Raw genomic sequence first — 18,614 nt, 5'->3', positions numbered from 1 at the left:
CAAGACTGCATCGAAATCCACTACTTCTGTGTGCATTTTCTTTTACTGCTGAGACTTTGAGAAAAACACTGCAATTTTACTGTGATGAATGATCAGGACTGTCTTTATCGACTGTGAGAAAATTTCAGCTTTTGACCAACTATGTATCAATAAGTGCGTGCATTTGATATCTTTGTTATTGTAATTATGAAAAATTTTTTCAAATCTGGATTGGCCAGTGCCCAAAACAATTTGTAAAATTTTTTGTGGGGAGCATGTGGGCTATGTAAGTAGGCTATTTATGTTTTCTTATTGGCAACGTTACGTAGCGCTCTGTATGAAAATCACTGGCTGTGCTGTGTGCAGTCTGTGGCTAGTTTGCATTGTTGTCTGCCGTTGTAGTGTTGGGCAGCGGCAGCTGGATGTGAACAGCGCGTAGCGTTGCGCAGTTGGAGGTGAGCCGCCAGCAGTGGTGGTTGTGGGGAGAGAGATGGCGGAGTTGTGAAATTTTTAAAACTGAGTGTCATGAACTGCTATGTATATTATGAGTTTTCAACATTATTAAGGTAAATACATTGTTTGTTCTCTATTATAATCTTTCATTTGCTAACTATGCCTATCAGTAGTTAGTGCCTTCGGTAGTTTGAATCTTTTATTTAGCTGGCAGTAGTGGCGCTCGCTGTATTGCAGTAGTTCGAGTAACGAAGATTTTTGGTGAGGTAAGTGATTTGTGAAAGGTATAGGTTAATGTTAGTTAGGGCCATTCTTTTGTAGGGATTTTTGAAAGTCAGATTGCGTTGCGCTAAAAAATATTGTGTGTCAGTTTAAGCACAGTCTTGTATAATTTTTCCAAGGGGACGTTTCAGTTTTTCCGATGTCTACGGAGAGGAAAATGGAGGGACGGCATTTGTTGCATAGTTGGTATATGAAATGAACTAAACGCAGGAGTTTATCACTGTCGGAGAAGTTAAGGTGGAAGCCACATTTTCTGATAGGGAGTGGTTGTTTAAGATGCTTTTAGATGCGTTTAGAGAAGACGGATTCAACGACCTTGCTATTCACTTAAAGCTAACAGGTCGTCAGGAACAGTTACCACTGCGAGGTTTTTGGGTTTTAGGAAGCGGAGAATTTTCGAGCTATTCTACATCCCCGGACCAAAATCGTTATAAAGGGTAGTGTTATGCAGGGGTTTCCAGAAAGGTGCTGTAAATGATGGAATCACACCAGGGGCTGTGCCGTGTTTGTTTGGAATAGTGGTTTTTACATTGTGTCAATGGCTGACGTGCTCAGACCAGTTCGTGATGTGGAGTGTACATACTGGAGTTGGGAGCAAGAGAAATAACGGATGTGTTTACACATTCATGAACATATAGTGCCAAATAGAAGACAAAGTTAAGCTTTTCGGGAATGAGCAGTACCTTTGACGTTGGAAGGAAAAAGTTTACTTTACTCAGAGTGGGTGATATGGAGGAATGGGCAAGATTGTGGCCGGTAAGTCAGAGGAAAGTGTTCCAGCATTTACTGGAATTTAGTGCGTATCTCTCGCTGATGCCGGTGTCCTTTTCCATTCAGTTAATTACAGATATGCCTGTATAATTACTGGTGGCGTGTTAGCTTATCCCGGTCGTGGGTGCTGAGGAAAGAGAGATGGAGGCGGCTGGTTGGTTTTAAGTAGTTCAAGATCTCGTCAATTCATTCTGACCGTGAGGATAACAATTTCGTTTCACATTTAGTGTTCGATGATGGGGTTAGTTCCATTTAAATGGACAAGTGAACCGCCACAACACAATAATACACTACTGGCCATTAAAATTGCTACACCACGAAGATAACGTGCTACAGACGCGAAATTTAACCGACAGGACGAAGATGCTGTGATATGCAAATGATAAGCTTTTCAGAGCATTCACACAAGGTTGGCGCCGGTGGCGACACCTACAACGTGCTGACATGACGAAAGTTTCCAACCGATTTCTCATACACAAACAGCAGTTGACCGGCGTTGCCTGGTGAAACGTTGTTGTGATGCCTCGTGTAAGGAGGAGAAATGCGTACCATCACGTTTCCGACTTTGATAAAGGTCAGGTGTAGCCTATCGCGATTGCGGTTTATCGTATCGCGACATTACTGCTCGCGTTTGTCGAGATCAAAAAAAAAAAAAATCAAATGGCTCTGAGCACTGTGGTCATCAGTCCCCTAGAACTTAGAACTACTTAAACTTAACTAACCTAAGGACATCACACACATCCATGCCCGAGGCAGGATTCGAACCTCCGAGCGTAGCGATCACGCGGTTCCAGACTGAAGCGCCTACCGCACGGCCACAACGGCCGGCTTGTCGAGATCCAATGACTGTTAGCATAATATGGAATCGGTGGGTTCAGGAGGGTAATACTGAATGCCGTGATGGATCCCAACGGCCTCGTATCACTAGCAGTCGAGATGACAGGCATCTTATCCGCATGGCTGTAATGGATAGTGAAGCCACGTCTCGATCCCTGAGTCAACAGATGGGGACGTTTGCAAGACAACAACCATCTGCACGGACTGTTCGACGACGTTTGCAGCAGCATGGACTATCAGCTCGGAGACCATGGCTGCAGTTACCCTTAACGCTGCATCACAGACAGGAGCGCCTGCGATGGTGCACTCAATGACGAACCTGGTTGTACGAATGGCAAAATGTCATTTTTTCGGATGAATCCAGGTTCTGTTTACAGAATCATGATGGTCGCATCCGTGTTTGGCGACATCGCGGTGAACGCACATTGTAATTGTGTATTCGTCATCGCCATACTGGCTTATCACCCGGCGTGATGGTATGGGGTGCCACTGGTTACACGTCTCGGTCACCTCTTGTTCTCATTGGCGGCAACTTGAACAGTGGACGTTACATTTCAGATGTGTTACGACCCGTGGCTCTATCCTGCATTCGATCCCTGCGAAACCGTACACTTCAGCGGGATAATGCACGACCGCATGTTGCAGGTCCTGTACGGGCCTTTCTGGATACAGATAATGTTCGACTGCTGCTCTGGCCAGCACATTCTGCAGATCTCTCACCAATTGAAAACGTCTGCTCAATGGTGGCCGAGCAACTGGCTCATCACAATACGCCAGTCACTACTCTTGATGAACTGTGGTATCGTGTTGAAGCTGCATGGGCAGCTGTACCTGTAGATGCCATCCAAGCTCTGTTTGACTCTTATCAGAGTGATCATTTCTGTCTTCGCAGTTTGGCGTCAATGTAGTATTTTCGCATACAGACGACCAAACGACAAAATTGGTGATCGAAATATCGTGAGAAGATCTCGCCATCACGAAAACTGTCTTTGTTTTAATACCTGCCAGTCCAACTCGCGTATCGTATCCATTACACTGTCTCCCCTTTTCTTTAGCAGACGTATTGCATATTCTAAGTGTTCTGCCAATAAAACGCATTCCTTGATTTGTATTCACCACAACATTATTCACATTATGTAATCAAATGTATCCGGTAATGCTGGAATTCAATATGCTGTTGGCCCACCTTTAGTCTTGATGACAGCTTCCACTCTCACAGTCATCAGATGCTGGGAGGTTCCTTGGGGAATGGCAGCCCATTCTTCACCGAGTGCTGCACTGAGGAGGGGTATCGATGTCGGTCGGTGAGGCCTGACATGGACTGGGCGTTCCAGAACATGCCAAAGGTGTTCTGTAGGATTCAGGTCAGGACTCTGTGCATGCCAATCCATTACAGGGATGTTATTGTCGAGTAACCACTCCGCCAAACGCCGTGCATTATGCTCGATCGTTTTGAAAGATGCAATCGTCATCCCCGAATTGCTCTTCAACGGTGGGAAGGAAGAAGGTGCTTAAAACATCAGTAAAGGTCTGTACTGTGATAGCGCCGCGCAGAACAACAAGGGATGCAAGCCCCCTCCATGAAAAATACGACCACACCATAACACCACCGCCTTCGAATTTTACGCTGGCAGATAACGTTCACCGGCCATTCGCCATACTCACACCCTGCCATCGAATCGCCACATTGTGCACCGTGATTCGTCACTCCACTCAACGTTTTTCCACTGTTCAATCGTCCAGTGTTCACGCTCCTTACACAAAGCGAGGCGACGTTTGGCATTTACCGGCGTGATGTGTGGCTGATGAGCAGCCGCTCGACCATGAAATCCAAGTTTTCTCACCTCCCGCCTAACTGTCATAGTACTTGCAATGGATCCTTATGCAATTTGATGTTCCTGTTTGATGGCCTGGATAGATGTCTGCCTATTACACATTACGACCCTCTTCAATTGTCGGTGGTCTCTGTCAGTCAACAGACGAGTTCGGCCTGTACGCTTTTGTGCTGTACGCGTCCCTTCACGTTTCCACTTCAGTATCACATCGGAAACAGTGGAGCTAGGGATGCGTCTTGTCGATGCGTCGTGTGGAAATCTCGCGTACAAACGTATGACACAAGTGACACCCAATCAACTGACCACGTTTGAAGTCCGTGAGTTTCGCGGAGCGCTCCGTTCTGCTCTTTCACGATGTCTAATGACTACTGAGGTCGCTGGTATGGAGTACCTGGCAGTATGTGGTAGCACAATGCACCTAATATGAAGAACATATGCTGTTGGGGTGTCCGGATACTTTCGATTACATAGTATATGTGATCGTTCCACTTTCAGTTGTCCGCATTTGTTGCCCCCAGGTATTTAATTGACAGCTTTTAGATTTATGTGATTTATCGTGATATGCAACTAATCTCTTTTAGTATTCGTCTTTTCATTATTTAGGGTCATTTCCATTTTTTACACCATACAGGTATTTATACTAAATTATTCTGCAATTCTGATGACTTCAATAGACGGTAAATGACACTATCATTGAAAACAGGGTAAAATATCTGCTCAGATTGTCTCCTATGTCGTTTACGTATATCAGGAACAACAGAGGGTCTATAACATTGGCTTGGGGGACGCCAGATATCACTTCCGATTTTTTCGATGACTTTTCATCAGTTACTTCGAACTGTGACCTTACTGGAAGGAAATCACGAATGCAATCGCACAACTAGGACGAGATTCCATAGTCACGCAATTTGATTATCAGTCACTTCTGAGAAATGATATCAAAAGCTTTCTGGGAATTTAGAAATAATTTGAGATCCCATGTCGACAGCACTCACTCACTCATGAGAATAAAAAGCTAATTGTCTTGCACAAGAACGTTATTTTCTGAATCCGTGCTTACTTTGCGTCAATAAGTCATTTTCATCGGGATAATTCGTAATATTCGAACATGGTATATGTTCCAAAATCCTACTGCAATAACGGTAACCTCTTCAAGTGACCTGAGATTTAATATAGCAGCCTGTACTACTGCAGAGTCTCGTGCAGCTTGTATCATCCCCCTGCTATGTGGCTCAGTAATTCCGTGCTTGTAGCTGGCCGAGGATTTCGCCAAGCTGACCGCCACGCTGGTGTATAGCGCAGCACGGTAGACAAACACTGTGGGCTCTAGGAGGTATAATATCCGCCGCTCGTGGAACAAATACTACACAAGCCGGCCTACAAAGCTCACCATTGTCTCGCCAGAATATCTCGACGGGGCGTCTGTGAAGCGAGCGTGTCACGTGTTCTCCACAACGCCGCTGATTTATCACCACGTGGCTGCAGGAGGCCTCCGTGCAAAGCGGTGGCACCGTGAAAGGGACTCCGAACCACGAAATGCATGATGGGGGCGCTACAGCTCCGCGAAGTGCGCACCGTGAGCCGAAATACAATCCTGAAGCAAGTGACCTATCGGTATCGTTCGATAGGCACACAGGTGTCGATGGGGTATTGTTAGATATAGCATTACTGACGAGGACACCAATGATAGACTGAAAAATCTGTTCATAACAATGATACCTTCGTGATTTCCTGCCAGTTAGTTCTCATATAGCTGTTGATTCCACTTAGGAAATACAGTGTTGTCATTTCTCTCAGTGGATGATGATGATGTTGATGTTTGGATTGTGGGGCGCTCAACTGCGCGGTTATTAGCGCCCGTATAAATTGCCAGTCTTTTCTCATTCTAATCTTGTCACTTGCATGAATGATGATGAAATGATGAGGACAACACAAAAACCCAGTCATCTCGAGGCAGGTGAAAATCCTCTCTCAGTGGAATCCCTCTCGCTGTACTGTCGTGTAGTCTTATGAAATACTTAAAATGCTAAAACATTAAAATACTCGATGGTTCGCCCACTGAAACAAGACCTAAAAATCGGTTACTTTAGCATTTTAATTGCTGTATTCATCCAGTATAGTCTGATACCCAACATCCAACGTAGTAAGAAGCGAACTCCCTACTACCCCAGAAAAATTAACTCTGTGAAACTACCGTGTAAAATTTATAGACAGTATGTCCGACACCTCTGTTAAAGTATATTTGTATCTTTATTTATGTTTGTGCCTCTACAACATTGTTGATCTTAAATGTTGCTATATTGCTCTTCCATCTTTTCCTTCAAATTTTCAAAACCTTTTGCAAAATATCTTACGTTCATATCAGTCAACAGCAAATTCTAAAGCCGCATGTTACACTCGTATCACTGTTATATCATCAATTTATGTTTTGTAATCTACGTCAATAATCTAGCTTTTAGCTGACTAGATGGCCGTTAGCTGCCTAAGGCTAATTAAGTACGTATATAATTACACAGTAATTTTTACTGTACAAGACAGCTAGCAACAGGTGTGCTCACAGTAGGATATATATTAAACAAGTAATATGAGCAACACAAAATTGAAAAAATAATATACTTCTATTAACTCTGTGTACAATGAAAAAACCCAGGTTAGAGCAATATACGATGCGTCGTTCTGTATTCCAAGTCCTACACGTTAACCTAAGGTAATCATCTAATCCAGAGAAGTTCAGTCTGGACTGCGTGCGGTATCTAACAGTTTATAAGTCTGGCTTTGATTTGGATATCACATACATACTCAGCGTTACTGTCTGTCTATCATAGGCTGGCTATCTATAGTGGCAACAGATGACAGGCGTCGCTTGATTTGTAGGGAACTGTTGAACTGAGCGAACTGGAACTGTGCGTAGTGATCTACTGAGTGCGGCGCACCTGCATTTATCCCCGACTAGTGGAAAGATGGCCTCGTGCGGTCTGTTTTGCCAGAGGGAAGTAGCTCCACGTCTCAGCGTCCTCTGTGGCGGTCGACATAACTATAGGCGGATGTATCGAACATGTGGTCATACAATGAAGGTTTTCACGACCGGATGTTTCAGCTGCTGAGAATTTTTCCGGGTTGTATGGCCGTGGTCCGTGGAACTCTTCAATCCCTGACGTTTCGTCCAAGGCTACGTTGGACATCTTCGGAGGTGCTCCTGGTTGTGCTTAGTCTTGCCGACTGACCAGTCGGATGTCGAAGAGCGGCCTAAATACCGTGGAAAGTGGGCGTGGTCTGGATTTCACGTGATAGCAGAGATAAACATCATCAAAGATAAAAAATTTTAACTATCGATTATAGTACGTCAAAGATAAAAAACTTATCATCGATTCTGTAGCGCCACAGGCCATATATCACTGAGTTTCATGGATTCTTCTTTTCTATTAAAATTATCCCCATATTTATATATTTCGATGGCTTCTCTATATAGCCGTGGATAATAGTTCGTCATGATTGAACAGCATGTTCCGCCACTGCTGATTTGTCTGTTTTCCCTAGTCGGCAAAGACTTTTATGTTCCTTCAAGGGTGTACTCACACTTCTCTTTGTAGTTCCAATGTAGACCTTGCCACACGTACACGGAATCTTATTTATATACACCACTTGCAGACAGAGGGGGCATTTGTCCTTAAGGAACGAAGTGCTTGGCTTATTTTCTTAGTTGGTCTGAAAGTCGGTCGAACGTCATGTTTCCTTAGAATCTTGCCGATCTGATCCGTCACTTTTTTGATGAAGGGTAGAGAAATCGTGTTCTTCCATCGCTGTGTCCTATCGTTGCCCTTAGGCCTCCTGTTATTCGGTCGCAAAACTCTATTTATTTCCTTACTAGAGTACTCATTCTTCTCACTTTTGATGTTTTAACTCGGGGTCCAGGTGTTCCGGCGTACAAATCCTTTTAGCTCTATCCACTAGACTTTTAATTACACCTCTTTTCTGTTGTGGATGATGATTGGAATCCTTATACAAGTATCTGTCGGTATGTGTAACCTTCCGAAAGACTTTATGTTTCAAGCTGCCATCAGTCTACCACATGACAAAGACATCCAAGAAGGATATTGTCTTTCCCCATTTCCATGGTAAACTGGATTTTTTGGTTTATACTATTTAAATAACAAAATAATTCCTCTAAAGCTTTTTTTCAGACACTGCCTTACCTCTAGTCAGTTCCAGGGGGAAGATGAGTTTTATGAGCAGGTTGATGGTGTGGCCATTGAGTCCTACGATTGCTAGCTGTTACATGGAAAAAGCGAGTAAGAAACCATGTCGATGGTATCGATACGTGGATGATACATTTTGCTGTTTGGTCACATGGCAAAAAAAGCTTTAGAGGAAGCCTTGGACGAAACGTCAGGGACTGAAGAGTTCCATGGACCACGGTCATACAACCCGGAAAAATTCTCAGCAGCTCTGTGTGTGAAGGTTGCGACGGTACCTAACGGTTATTGCTAATGTAGTTGCTCTTCTAAACGGCAGTCCATACGAGCAAACCAATTGCGTCTTTACGTGTGGTTACTCGTTCTTTAGGTACTTTGGCTATGCACGGCTCTTTTTAAAAAGAATACCTCGATGTAGTCATAGTGTCGAGCCACACACGTTTGCTTTCGTCCCCCGCAGGTAATTCGCTGCAAATAATAAGCTCTAGCTGCGATCCTGCAATCAAATAGTCTATCCGTTGGCTAGAATTAAGAGTTAATAAAATACACAGAAATACAAAATAAAACGTAAATGAATAATTTGATAACAAGGGTTTTATTCTAACGTCTTTAATTGATATAGACGACAGAGCATTGTGTTGAATACTGTTTATTCAAGGAAGTACATCTCAAATAATAAGGAAGTGCCCTGGGAAATTCATTCACAATACAGACAGAAAATATTCTTATCAAGTGCAGCAATGTTACGTTGAGAACGTTACAAGAATGGTAGCAAAAACCCCAAACTAAACTGTAATCAAAGACACTTGACAACTAAGTCCATTTCGTGATCACAATACATGAAATATTCATCAGCCCAAAACAGTACAGGGTACAACATGATGATTCACAAAATTAATACATGTGATATAAAGAACAATAATTCATACTCTGTCTATTCCCTAATCCTATATTGAAGCACATTCAGACCTTCAAAAGCTGGAGTTTCGCAGCGACCGTTCACCGCCCAGAGTCTATCACCGACACGAGAAACAAATGACATACTAATGTAGTTCCTCAGGCAGGTCTGTCTGCCAGCAGATCTCAAAGTAAAATTTCCTTAAAAGTTAAAGTCTCATAGCGGCCGTTCACCGCCCAGAATCTGCCACCCACTCAATCAAATGTCACCCGATATCACAGGCAGATTTGCCTTCTTCCAGCGCGAGCATCCAAGTGTCCAGAATCACTCTCTTGAGATCTTCATTAGGAAAGTCAAAGGCTCCATTTGACTCCCATAGTGGTCCGTTACAGGCTACTTTTCCATTGGCTGAAGGCCATACCAACAAGAAATACATCGTTCTTAGGTTCAACAGAATGATTTGACTCAACTAGACCACTTCCTGGACTGAACTAATAGAACTGTCGTTAAATACTGTTCAGGCAATTATTTAGGACTTCGTGTCAGACGCGTCTTCTGGCATTATTTTAAAAGAAGCATCTTCTTTTAAATAGTCATGTCAGATAATACATGCAGCTGACCATTTCTTAAATTACCATGATTTTTAATAGCACTTACAATCAACATTTAAATGAACTGGCAAAATAGTAAACTTCATTAAATGACTACACAAGCATTACACTACGTAAGGTAATCATGCTGTATTTATTTGCTGTGTAACTGTAGAAAATACGAAGTTCTGACAAAAAAGATATAAAAAAGGTCATAATATAATAAATCAAGCAGATATAGATGAGTGGCTTTCAGGAAAGGTACCTATTATGCAATGCTATAATCGGAGATATCGGTTGTTGAAATCGAGTGAAGCGTTTAAAAGTTGAGTCGGAGTTGCACAGTGAGCATGTTTATTCAATATAAAATATTCAATTCTGCAGTTTTAAAGATATTGAAAATATTGTTATGTCACTGGATGTGCACCATTTTTCTGAAATTGCAAATATATTCAAATTTCCACAGTGAAATTTTCGTTCTGCAGCGGAGAGTGCGCTGATATGAAACTTCCTGACACGTTAAAACTGTGTGCCGAACCGAGATTCGAAATCGGCACCTTTGCGTTTAGCGGGCTAGTGCTCTACCAGCTGAGCTACCCATGCACCACTGACGACCCCCCCTGAGAGCTGTAATTTAACAAGTACCTCGTCTTCTACCTTCCAAACTTCACAGATACTCTCCTGCGAAACTTGCAGAACTAGCACTCCTGGACGAAAGGATATGAAACTTCCTGGCAGGTTGAAACTGTGTGCCGAACCGAGACTCGAACTCGGGACATTTGTCTTTCGCGGGCAAGTGTACACTCTGCTGTAGAGTGAAAATTTGATTCTGGGAACATCGTCCAGGCTGTGGCTTCACAATATCCTCTCTTAAAGGAGTTCTAGTTCTGAAAGTTTCGCAGGAGAGTTTATGTGTAGTTTGGAACGTAGGAGACGAGTCCTAGCTGAATTACAGCTGTCAGGACGAGCCGTGAGTCGTGTTTGGGTAGCTCAGTTGGTAGAGCACTTGCCTGCGAAAGGCAAACGTCCTGGGTTCGAGTCTCGGTCCGGCACACAGTTTTGACCTGCCAGGAAGTTTCATATCAGCGCACACTCCACTGCAGAGTGAAAATTTCATTCTGGAAACATACCCCAGGCTCTGGCTAAGCCATGGCTCCGCAATATCCTTTCTTCCAGGAGTGCTAGTTCTGCAAGTTTCGCAGGAGAGCTTCTGTGAAGTTTGGAAGGTAGGAGACGAGGTGAATTAAAGCTGCCCGGACGAGTTGTGAGTCGTGCGTAGGTAGCTCAATTGGTAGAGCACTTGCCCGCGAAAGGCAAAGGTCCAGAGTTCGAGTCTTGGTCCGGCACACAGTTTAAACCTGCCAGGAGGTTTCATAGTCAGATTTGCTTTAATATTTGTAAATTTTTATAGATGCTCACAGAGCTGTAAGAAGTCATCTTTCAGGTTTTCTGACCTTCCGCCATTTTTGGTGCATCTCCCGTACAAAATCCATGTGAGCAACAGCCGTCCAAATTTCCAGCTTCGGGGTTTATCCATTTCTGACGCTTCTGCTCGTCGTTGTACCTGTACTGGCCTGTACCGGTCACCTAACGGGACCTGCTGCGGCACACTCTGAGCCCTGGGCCCGCTAGCGTGCTTCTATATAACAAACTCATCTTGCCTCGTACCATTACTGGGCGGGCGATTAGCTCTCCTACACACGCGTAACATTACAAGGTCTGGCGGTGGAAGTGTAGACAGTTTGCAGTTTATGAGCGCCGTCTAGGTGGCGAACAAAATTGAGTGGCGTCAGGCGAGGAGAGTGCCTAATAGTATCACCGTCTGATAATAATCGCTGTTTACCAAATGACTGCCGACACAACATTAAGTATTTTAATCCTCGTACACACCTAGCGATAAAGCAGGGGCACACCACTCGCGGGACAAGTTTCAGGGCTGTTCTGCGACATTTTTTTCGTGTTCCGCGAACTTCGCTAAACAAAAGTCGCCTGTCTCAGGCTCCCGTCGAAACGGTGAACATGCAACAACGTTATGCGACTTATTGTCGTCTGCCTGTTTCCCGAACCAGTCTCTGCTTGCTTACCATGAAGAAAACACTGGAAATAATTAAAGATTTTTAGTTCCTCCCGTGTCTTTGAGATGAGACATCCCAAGATTGCGCAAATGGAGGCATCTTAAGAGCATTTGTCCAAAAAATACGAAATGTCACAACACGACATGCAAGAAATATAAAGTTTAAAATCACGTTTCAGGAGATAACACAGGAAGCTGTGCGAAAAAAATGTAGTTCTTCTCTAAAAATGTCGAACTGGTTTGGTTACCATCTATTATAAATTTTACTACAAGGCACAGAATTCAGGGAAAGATGGCATAAGACGGCGATGAAAGCGATGAAGACGGAAAACTCTCAACAAAGTAAGTACGTTTTATTTCAGAATTGATATAGGACCGTTCACAGATTTTTACCTGTAGTACAATGATAAATACTAATTATGTATGTACACATAGGTAACGTTCATTTCTAATTCTGAATCAAACTTCTATTTATACATATTCAGCAAATTAATATTCACTCATCCACATATTACTACATGTTATAATAGATAATTTTATGATTTTGTTCATACCTGTAGTTCAGCAGCTGTAGAATATCACCGTAAAGATTAAAAGTCATTCGTCAGCTGCACAATAAAACCTTTATTTGGTTCACTTCACCGGTTTCGACAGTCTATACAGTCATCTTCAGAAGTGAGACAGGCTCAAATCATTGGTAAGCCAATGTCAAAATAAGAAAAGTTTGGTGACTGACTTTTCTCGCAAATACTGTTTACGATGTGAAATTTGACAGTTAATTGTTTGCGACTCATCGGACGTATCATACATTTTTAGAGATTTCACACTGTTTTTGACTCTGTAGCAAAGGACGCTACCGTCCGATTCTTATTTTGACGTTGGCTTACCACCAATTTGAGCCTATCTCACTTCTAACGAGGACAGTATAAACTGTCCAGCCCGGTGAAGTGAACCAAATAAATACTTCCTTGTGCAGCTGACGACTGAGTTTTTATCTTCGTGGAGATAATTTTGTGTTGTCATTGTTGTTGTTTATCTGATCTTTATCACATGATCCCATTTATAACCTGTCTCTTTTAACATTTTCTGATTTCTGTAGTGCAACTGACTCAGAAAGTGAGGATGTGCGACTTTGTAAAGAGACTGTCGCGATACAATGTACCGGGACTGCCAGTACCCGTAGGTAATATCGCGCGATTTTGTCGCTATGTGTGTACCATCCTTGAGATGATGTAGCAGTGCACTTAGAAGGATTTTAATGAGGTTGACACAGGCTGCGAAGGCTACGTATTTATATGTATCCATTTCTGTTTGACGCTATGGATATCGCAGGATATCAATGTTCCTGGAGAAATGAGAGAAATTTCCGCATTCTTCTGAATTTTAAACTCGTTTTACAGAGTCGACATTACTTCCAATTACAAAAATATCCTCTTCTAATACAATTTTTTCTTTATCATCACGTCGCTTGCAGACATAACAGAATAAATGAGACACACCAGCAGATACTATATTGTTATACTGATTTTTCTTTGATAGTTTTGTGGACGCTGAATCCATATATAGCTTCAAAGTTTTTCATTCACATTAAGTTTTATCGAAAACTGATTTCGTTACAAACTATCAATTCAGTAAATCACATTGGAAAGAAAAAAAGTTTAACTATTTTTGTGTCTCATGCTCCCTTTCTCTCTTCTCCTTATAGCATACGAGGTGTGACGATAAAGTAATGAGACTGATGTGAAAAAAATGTTGCTTATCGTTTTATTCAAGTATAGTGTCGTCTCCTTCAAAATAGTTCCATTCTGATTGCACACACTTTTTCCAGCGCTTCTGCCATTGATGGTAACATTTCTGGAACTCATCTTCTGTAATATCCTCCAAGACCCTCGTCACAGCTTTTTGGACATCTTGTGTTGTTTGAAAATCGTGGAAATAGAAAAAAGTCGCTCGGAGTGATATCTTGTAAATAAGGTGGCTGTGGTAGTACTGAAATTTATTTTGAGGTTAAAAATTGCTGTAGTAACAGAGCGGTATGGGATGGCGCATTATCGTGATGCAGAATCCAAAGATCTTCAGTTATTACTAGACGAACCGTTTTTCGATTGATGTTCAGTTCTTCTGCAATCATTTTCACGGATTATATTCGATCAGATCGTACGAGTTCACTCTGGCCAAGTTCACATCCGCCTATAAGGTTGATGGTCGTCCACTGCGGTCTTCATCTTCAACATTCGTTCTGCCTTCACTAAACATTTTATGCCAACGAAAAACTTGAGCTCTTGACATAACCTGCTCTCCAAAAGCCTTCTGAAGCTTACCGTTAGTTGTCGTCGCGTTTTCACCCAATTAAACGCAAAAAGAAATGGCATAACGTTGTGCAATACTATGCGGCTCCATTTCCGTGACGAGAGACACAAACACGTGTTAAATTATTACAGAACAACTCACAACTGAGCAGTTGCATCGATTTTCCACTTGGACTAGAAGCAGCTTATAGACCAGGGTCAAAGATATTGTGCCTACGCAAGCCTGCAGGGTTGCCACATCTTGCTCAGAAAATCAGTCTCATTACTTTATTGTCGCACCTCGTATAATACAACTTTTTCTGTGATGATTTGCGCGCTGTACATTTCGATGTAATGAACAGCAGTCGTCTCCCATCATACTGGTATTCCAGCGGCCCTTAAACTGTCTTGGTATCCCTCTGAAGTCATGATGAAAGCGCCCATTTTTTGTTTTTGAAATCACCCTCCTTCTCAGTACTCGCCGCGGTGTCAATATCGAGATCGGAGTCTCTGATCGGCGCTTTGGCCCTTATCTTTGGCCAGTTGGCTTCCTGCGCGCCGCGAGGCGAGAGAACGAAGAAGAAGGGGGTGTTGCTGGGAGTTAGCTCTGGACAGTGCGTGAGGAGCGACGTCGGTGTCGGAGGGCAAGGCCGCTTCGTCGGTGGGCCCCACGAGAGCAGTCGTTTGGAGCCGGAACGCCGTGGGCTCGAAGATCCTGTTGTGGAGGGCTGCTGTTGTCCCGATGGCGGTATCGTGTGGTCATTCAACGTCTGTGAAGTGATTTCTTGGTTCTGCCGTTGGATTCCAACGAAGAATTACAGCAAGTTTGGTGTATGAGGTGAACATAAGTATTCTAAAAAGGTGCACGTTGACGGTGCGTATATCAGAGTTGTGAGTGGTATAAGCTAGCGAAGCTGACTCCAGTTAGAGCGCTGCTTGGAAGGAGAGCGTTGATATCGGCATTGTCATCTATTTAGCTGCTTTAAAGTAAATGATTGTTTTGGATCGAAGATGGATCCAAGTTAGGGACCGAATCATTGCTTGTCTTATTAAGAAACATAGTCGGTCCCCAGGGTGTTAAACTCTGTTATTTACAGTTATAATGAGTAATTTGACGGTCTGGTAGTGTACACCAGTGAACTTTGGAGGTACTGTTAAGTGTTTGTGGTAATGGAAAGATTGACTGTGGAGCTTTACAGTGGGACGCTTATGAATCGTGTTAATTGCAGTTCACTTCTTAAGGTATTTTACGGTTCTACGTGTCATAGCGAAATCGCCGATAGTATTTTCATAATATAGTTTAAGACGTCATTCTGTGGCTTGGCGTGGCCCAAGAGTTTAAAGCCCCAAATACTTTCTTACTGCCATTGCTGAGGTTGCCTTGCAACAGTTGTTGATTTGTCTCTTGTCTACCCCACCGTACTGCAGTTTGGTGCGGTGCGGTATAGTCGAATTGTTCATTAGTACGGCATCTACTCCCTTGCCCGTTTTAAGATTTGCGAGCTGCATCCATATTGACGTATAATCACAGTATTCAATTTTTGTAAGTTGGTTGCGCCCTGTTAACGTTTTGTATATCGTGGAAAATCTTTCTCGTGCACCATGTGATCCTAAAGGACAGCACTGTACACAACAGCGGATGACCACGACGAAATCAAAAGATATGTATTGTGTATTTTTAAATGGATGTAACCACCGAGCTTAAGAGTTGATTTGTGTTTTTTATTTATTTTGAAAGGAAAATATTTACATACCTGCTTAATTATGAAATCTATGCTTAATTATTTGTCATAAAGCGTTGGGTGTAGTATGCATCACATGGTGTAAAGTGTTTAAAAGTAAGAAAAAATATTTTGTGATACGGTGCACATCTTAGAGGCTACAGGTTTGAGTGTACGTTGATAGCAATCAGATTTTATTGCATTTAAGTTATTGTTTTAATTAAAATTTTGTGATGAATATTTTATTGCCTTTAGAGATCACATTTGATATCTAGGAAAATTTTGGTATTGCCATGTGGCGTTAGAATCTTTTATTTAACCTTGCATTATGTAATTAGTATTTTTTTCCTTTGCTTAAAAAGGTATTTTGCGTTTTAAGCGTTGTAAATTGATTCTGAGACCTGTTCTTTTTTCTGTTATTATTCAAAAGATTGTTGGTTAAATAATGCTTCAGGAACATTCATTAAGAAACTGTATTGAGGATCTTGCTGTTCATGGTAACGAATGTTCACTTACTATTTTAAAATCAAGTTAATAAAGTTGTAAAATTTTAAAGGTAAAAAAACTTGTATTAGAGGAACGGTGCGTGCCCGTACTCCCCACAACTTCCACGTATTCCAGGCATTGGCCTTCGGCCGTGGTCTGAGGTTTTCCCCAGTAACTATCCCAGCTAACGTCTGCGGGGCCATGTCAAATTGTACGTTATACCCACGCCCACTCATGCGTAATATTTGGTCTGTGCTTGTATCTAGATAACAGACTAAAAGCAAATAGCAAATAAATATAAACCCTGACTGATACTCGTCCCAAACTTACAATAAATATTCAAATACTGTTCGAACGACTGTTTTGTAAGCTACTTTCTTTGAAGGGCTTCATTTCCTTATGACTCTTGCAATGAATCCCAGTATGGCGTCTGCCTTGCGCGACATTAATTCTATGTGATTATGTAGTTGCAGAGCACTGTTTGTCTGGTTCCGTACGATATCTTTGGCGATTTCAGCACAAAATTTCGACGTCCTGGGAAATCGTCGTTAGAGAGGCCATCGAAATATGTGCTAGGAACAATCTCATCAACGGGGACTGCAGCTATAGTCTTAGCAAGAGTTGTGACCCAGCTGACGGAAATCCTACATCCACACTAACACAGCTTGGGCGCCCCACCAAACGCGGCCTGGCACACTCAAGAAGCAACCCACGAGGACAGAGGATGTGTTAGCCGTGTACCCCTACGAGGTCAGTTCGTCAGCGCACCTGACGACGGCGATCATCGAAATATTTTGCACTTTGGTCCGGCAGTACACCCGTGGATTGTTTGATCAGTTTCTGCTTAGTTTATTACATTTTTTCGTGATTTTATATAGTTTTACATAGGAAATAGGGCACTTGCTTGTTAGTGTGGACCCAAGGTTATTTGTCCGCTGTCTGCAAACAGTTAGATTCTGTATTGGCGACTGTTATCAGGCTGCTGCCCTAAGATGCAGCGACTTTGCAGCAGTTGTGACGAAAGTTGTAACACCTCTTGTGCCATTGGTATCTGTAACGCCGGAAATGCATATACTCCTATTTCCATCTATTGTACTATTATTTTTTTTCCTTGTTTTGTTACCTCAAGATATGACATTTCTGTCTCTTTATATATTGTAATTGTTTTACTGTTTGTATATATATATATTTATGCACTCATGTCGATGTATAATTGGTTTGTTTCGTAAATATTATTTGTATTTTTACGCTGGGTCTTGCCTAGGGAAAACTGCTATCGAACGATTACGTCGATAGGTCGTGTGACGAATCAAAGTGTGTAGGATCTTTGGTAGTGTTAACTCTGCCGCGTGGAGCGCGGGCAGAACAGTGAGAGTCTGGCGGGAGTAGCGAGTGGAGCAGGTGTTGTGTGACGCTCCCGCGAGTTGCCGCGCTTTCGGGGTTTGGCAGCATGTAATTGCGCTCGACTCGCGATGATAGTTTCTGACATGGTGTCGCGGACGGGAAGCATTAGCTGGCGTACATCAAGAGCCCGTTTCGCCTGGTGACCGTGTCGAGAAGAAGGCGCGCCAACATCCAGCTTCTGCAACAGCGACGGCCGACAATGAGTGACTGTCGCCACCTCCCCGATCGACGGCTTCAAACCTTCAATCAACCAACAAGGAAGACTAAAAGCACGTAAAGTTTCAGAACTGTATGGCAGACCTCAGCTTTTCAAATTGTTCCACTTGCCTCGCAAAATTACAGCAACTTAGCATGAACCTTTGTTGCTCATTGTCCCAATTGCATTGCCAAGCAGGGTCCCTTCCTTTTCCGAAATGAGCCCGAGGGTCGTTGAAATTCAAACGCCAGCATCATTCGATTTCACTGCTTTAATTTCAAAGTTCAGCTGGCTACAATATTTAAATTGCACAAGCACAAATTAAGAGTGCGAGTTTTGTTACCGTATTTTAGTTACCTGTGACTGCAGCTCAGCTTGGTACGTACTAAATTTTGCTATTGTTAATAGTTCAGAATCATTTAATTCAAGTTCAAAGTAAAATCTCTTGTTTCTAAATTGCGTAGAGTCAAGTTGCTTTTGAAATGATTGTTGAGGTAGTCCAAGACTAACCGTATTTTACTGGATTTCGATGTGTCAGAAAGAAAGCTCACTATTAACTTCAGTCACTAAATTAACTTTCGATTTTCCGGTTTTATTAATTCTTTTG

Source organism: Schistocerca piceifrons, chromosome 1 (genome assembly GCF_021461385.2).
Source record: "Schistocerca piceifrons isolate TAMUIC-IGC-003096 chromosome 1, iqSchPice1.1, whole genome shotgun sequence".
Lineage (NCBI taxonomy): Eukaryota > Metazoa > Arthropoda > Insecta > Orthoptera > Acrididae > Schistocerca > Schistocerca piceifrons.
This window is presented reverse-complemented; position numbering follows the sequence as displayed.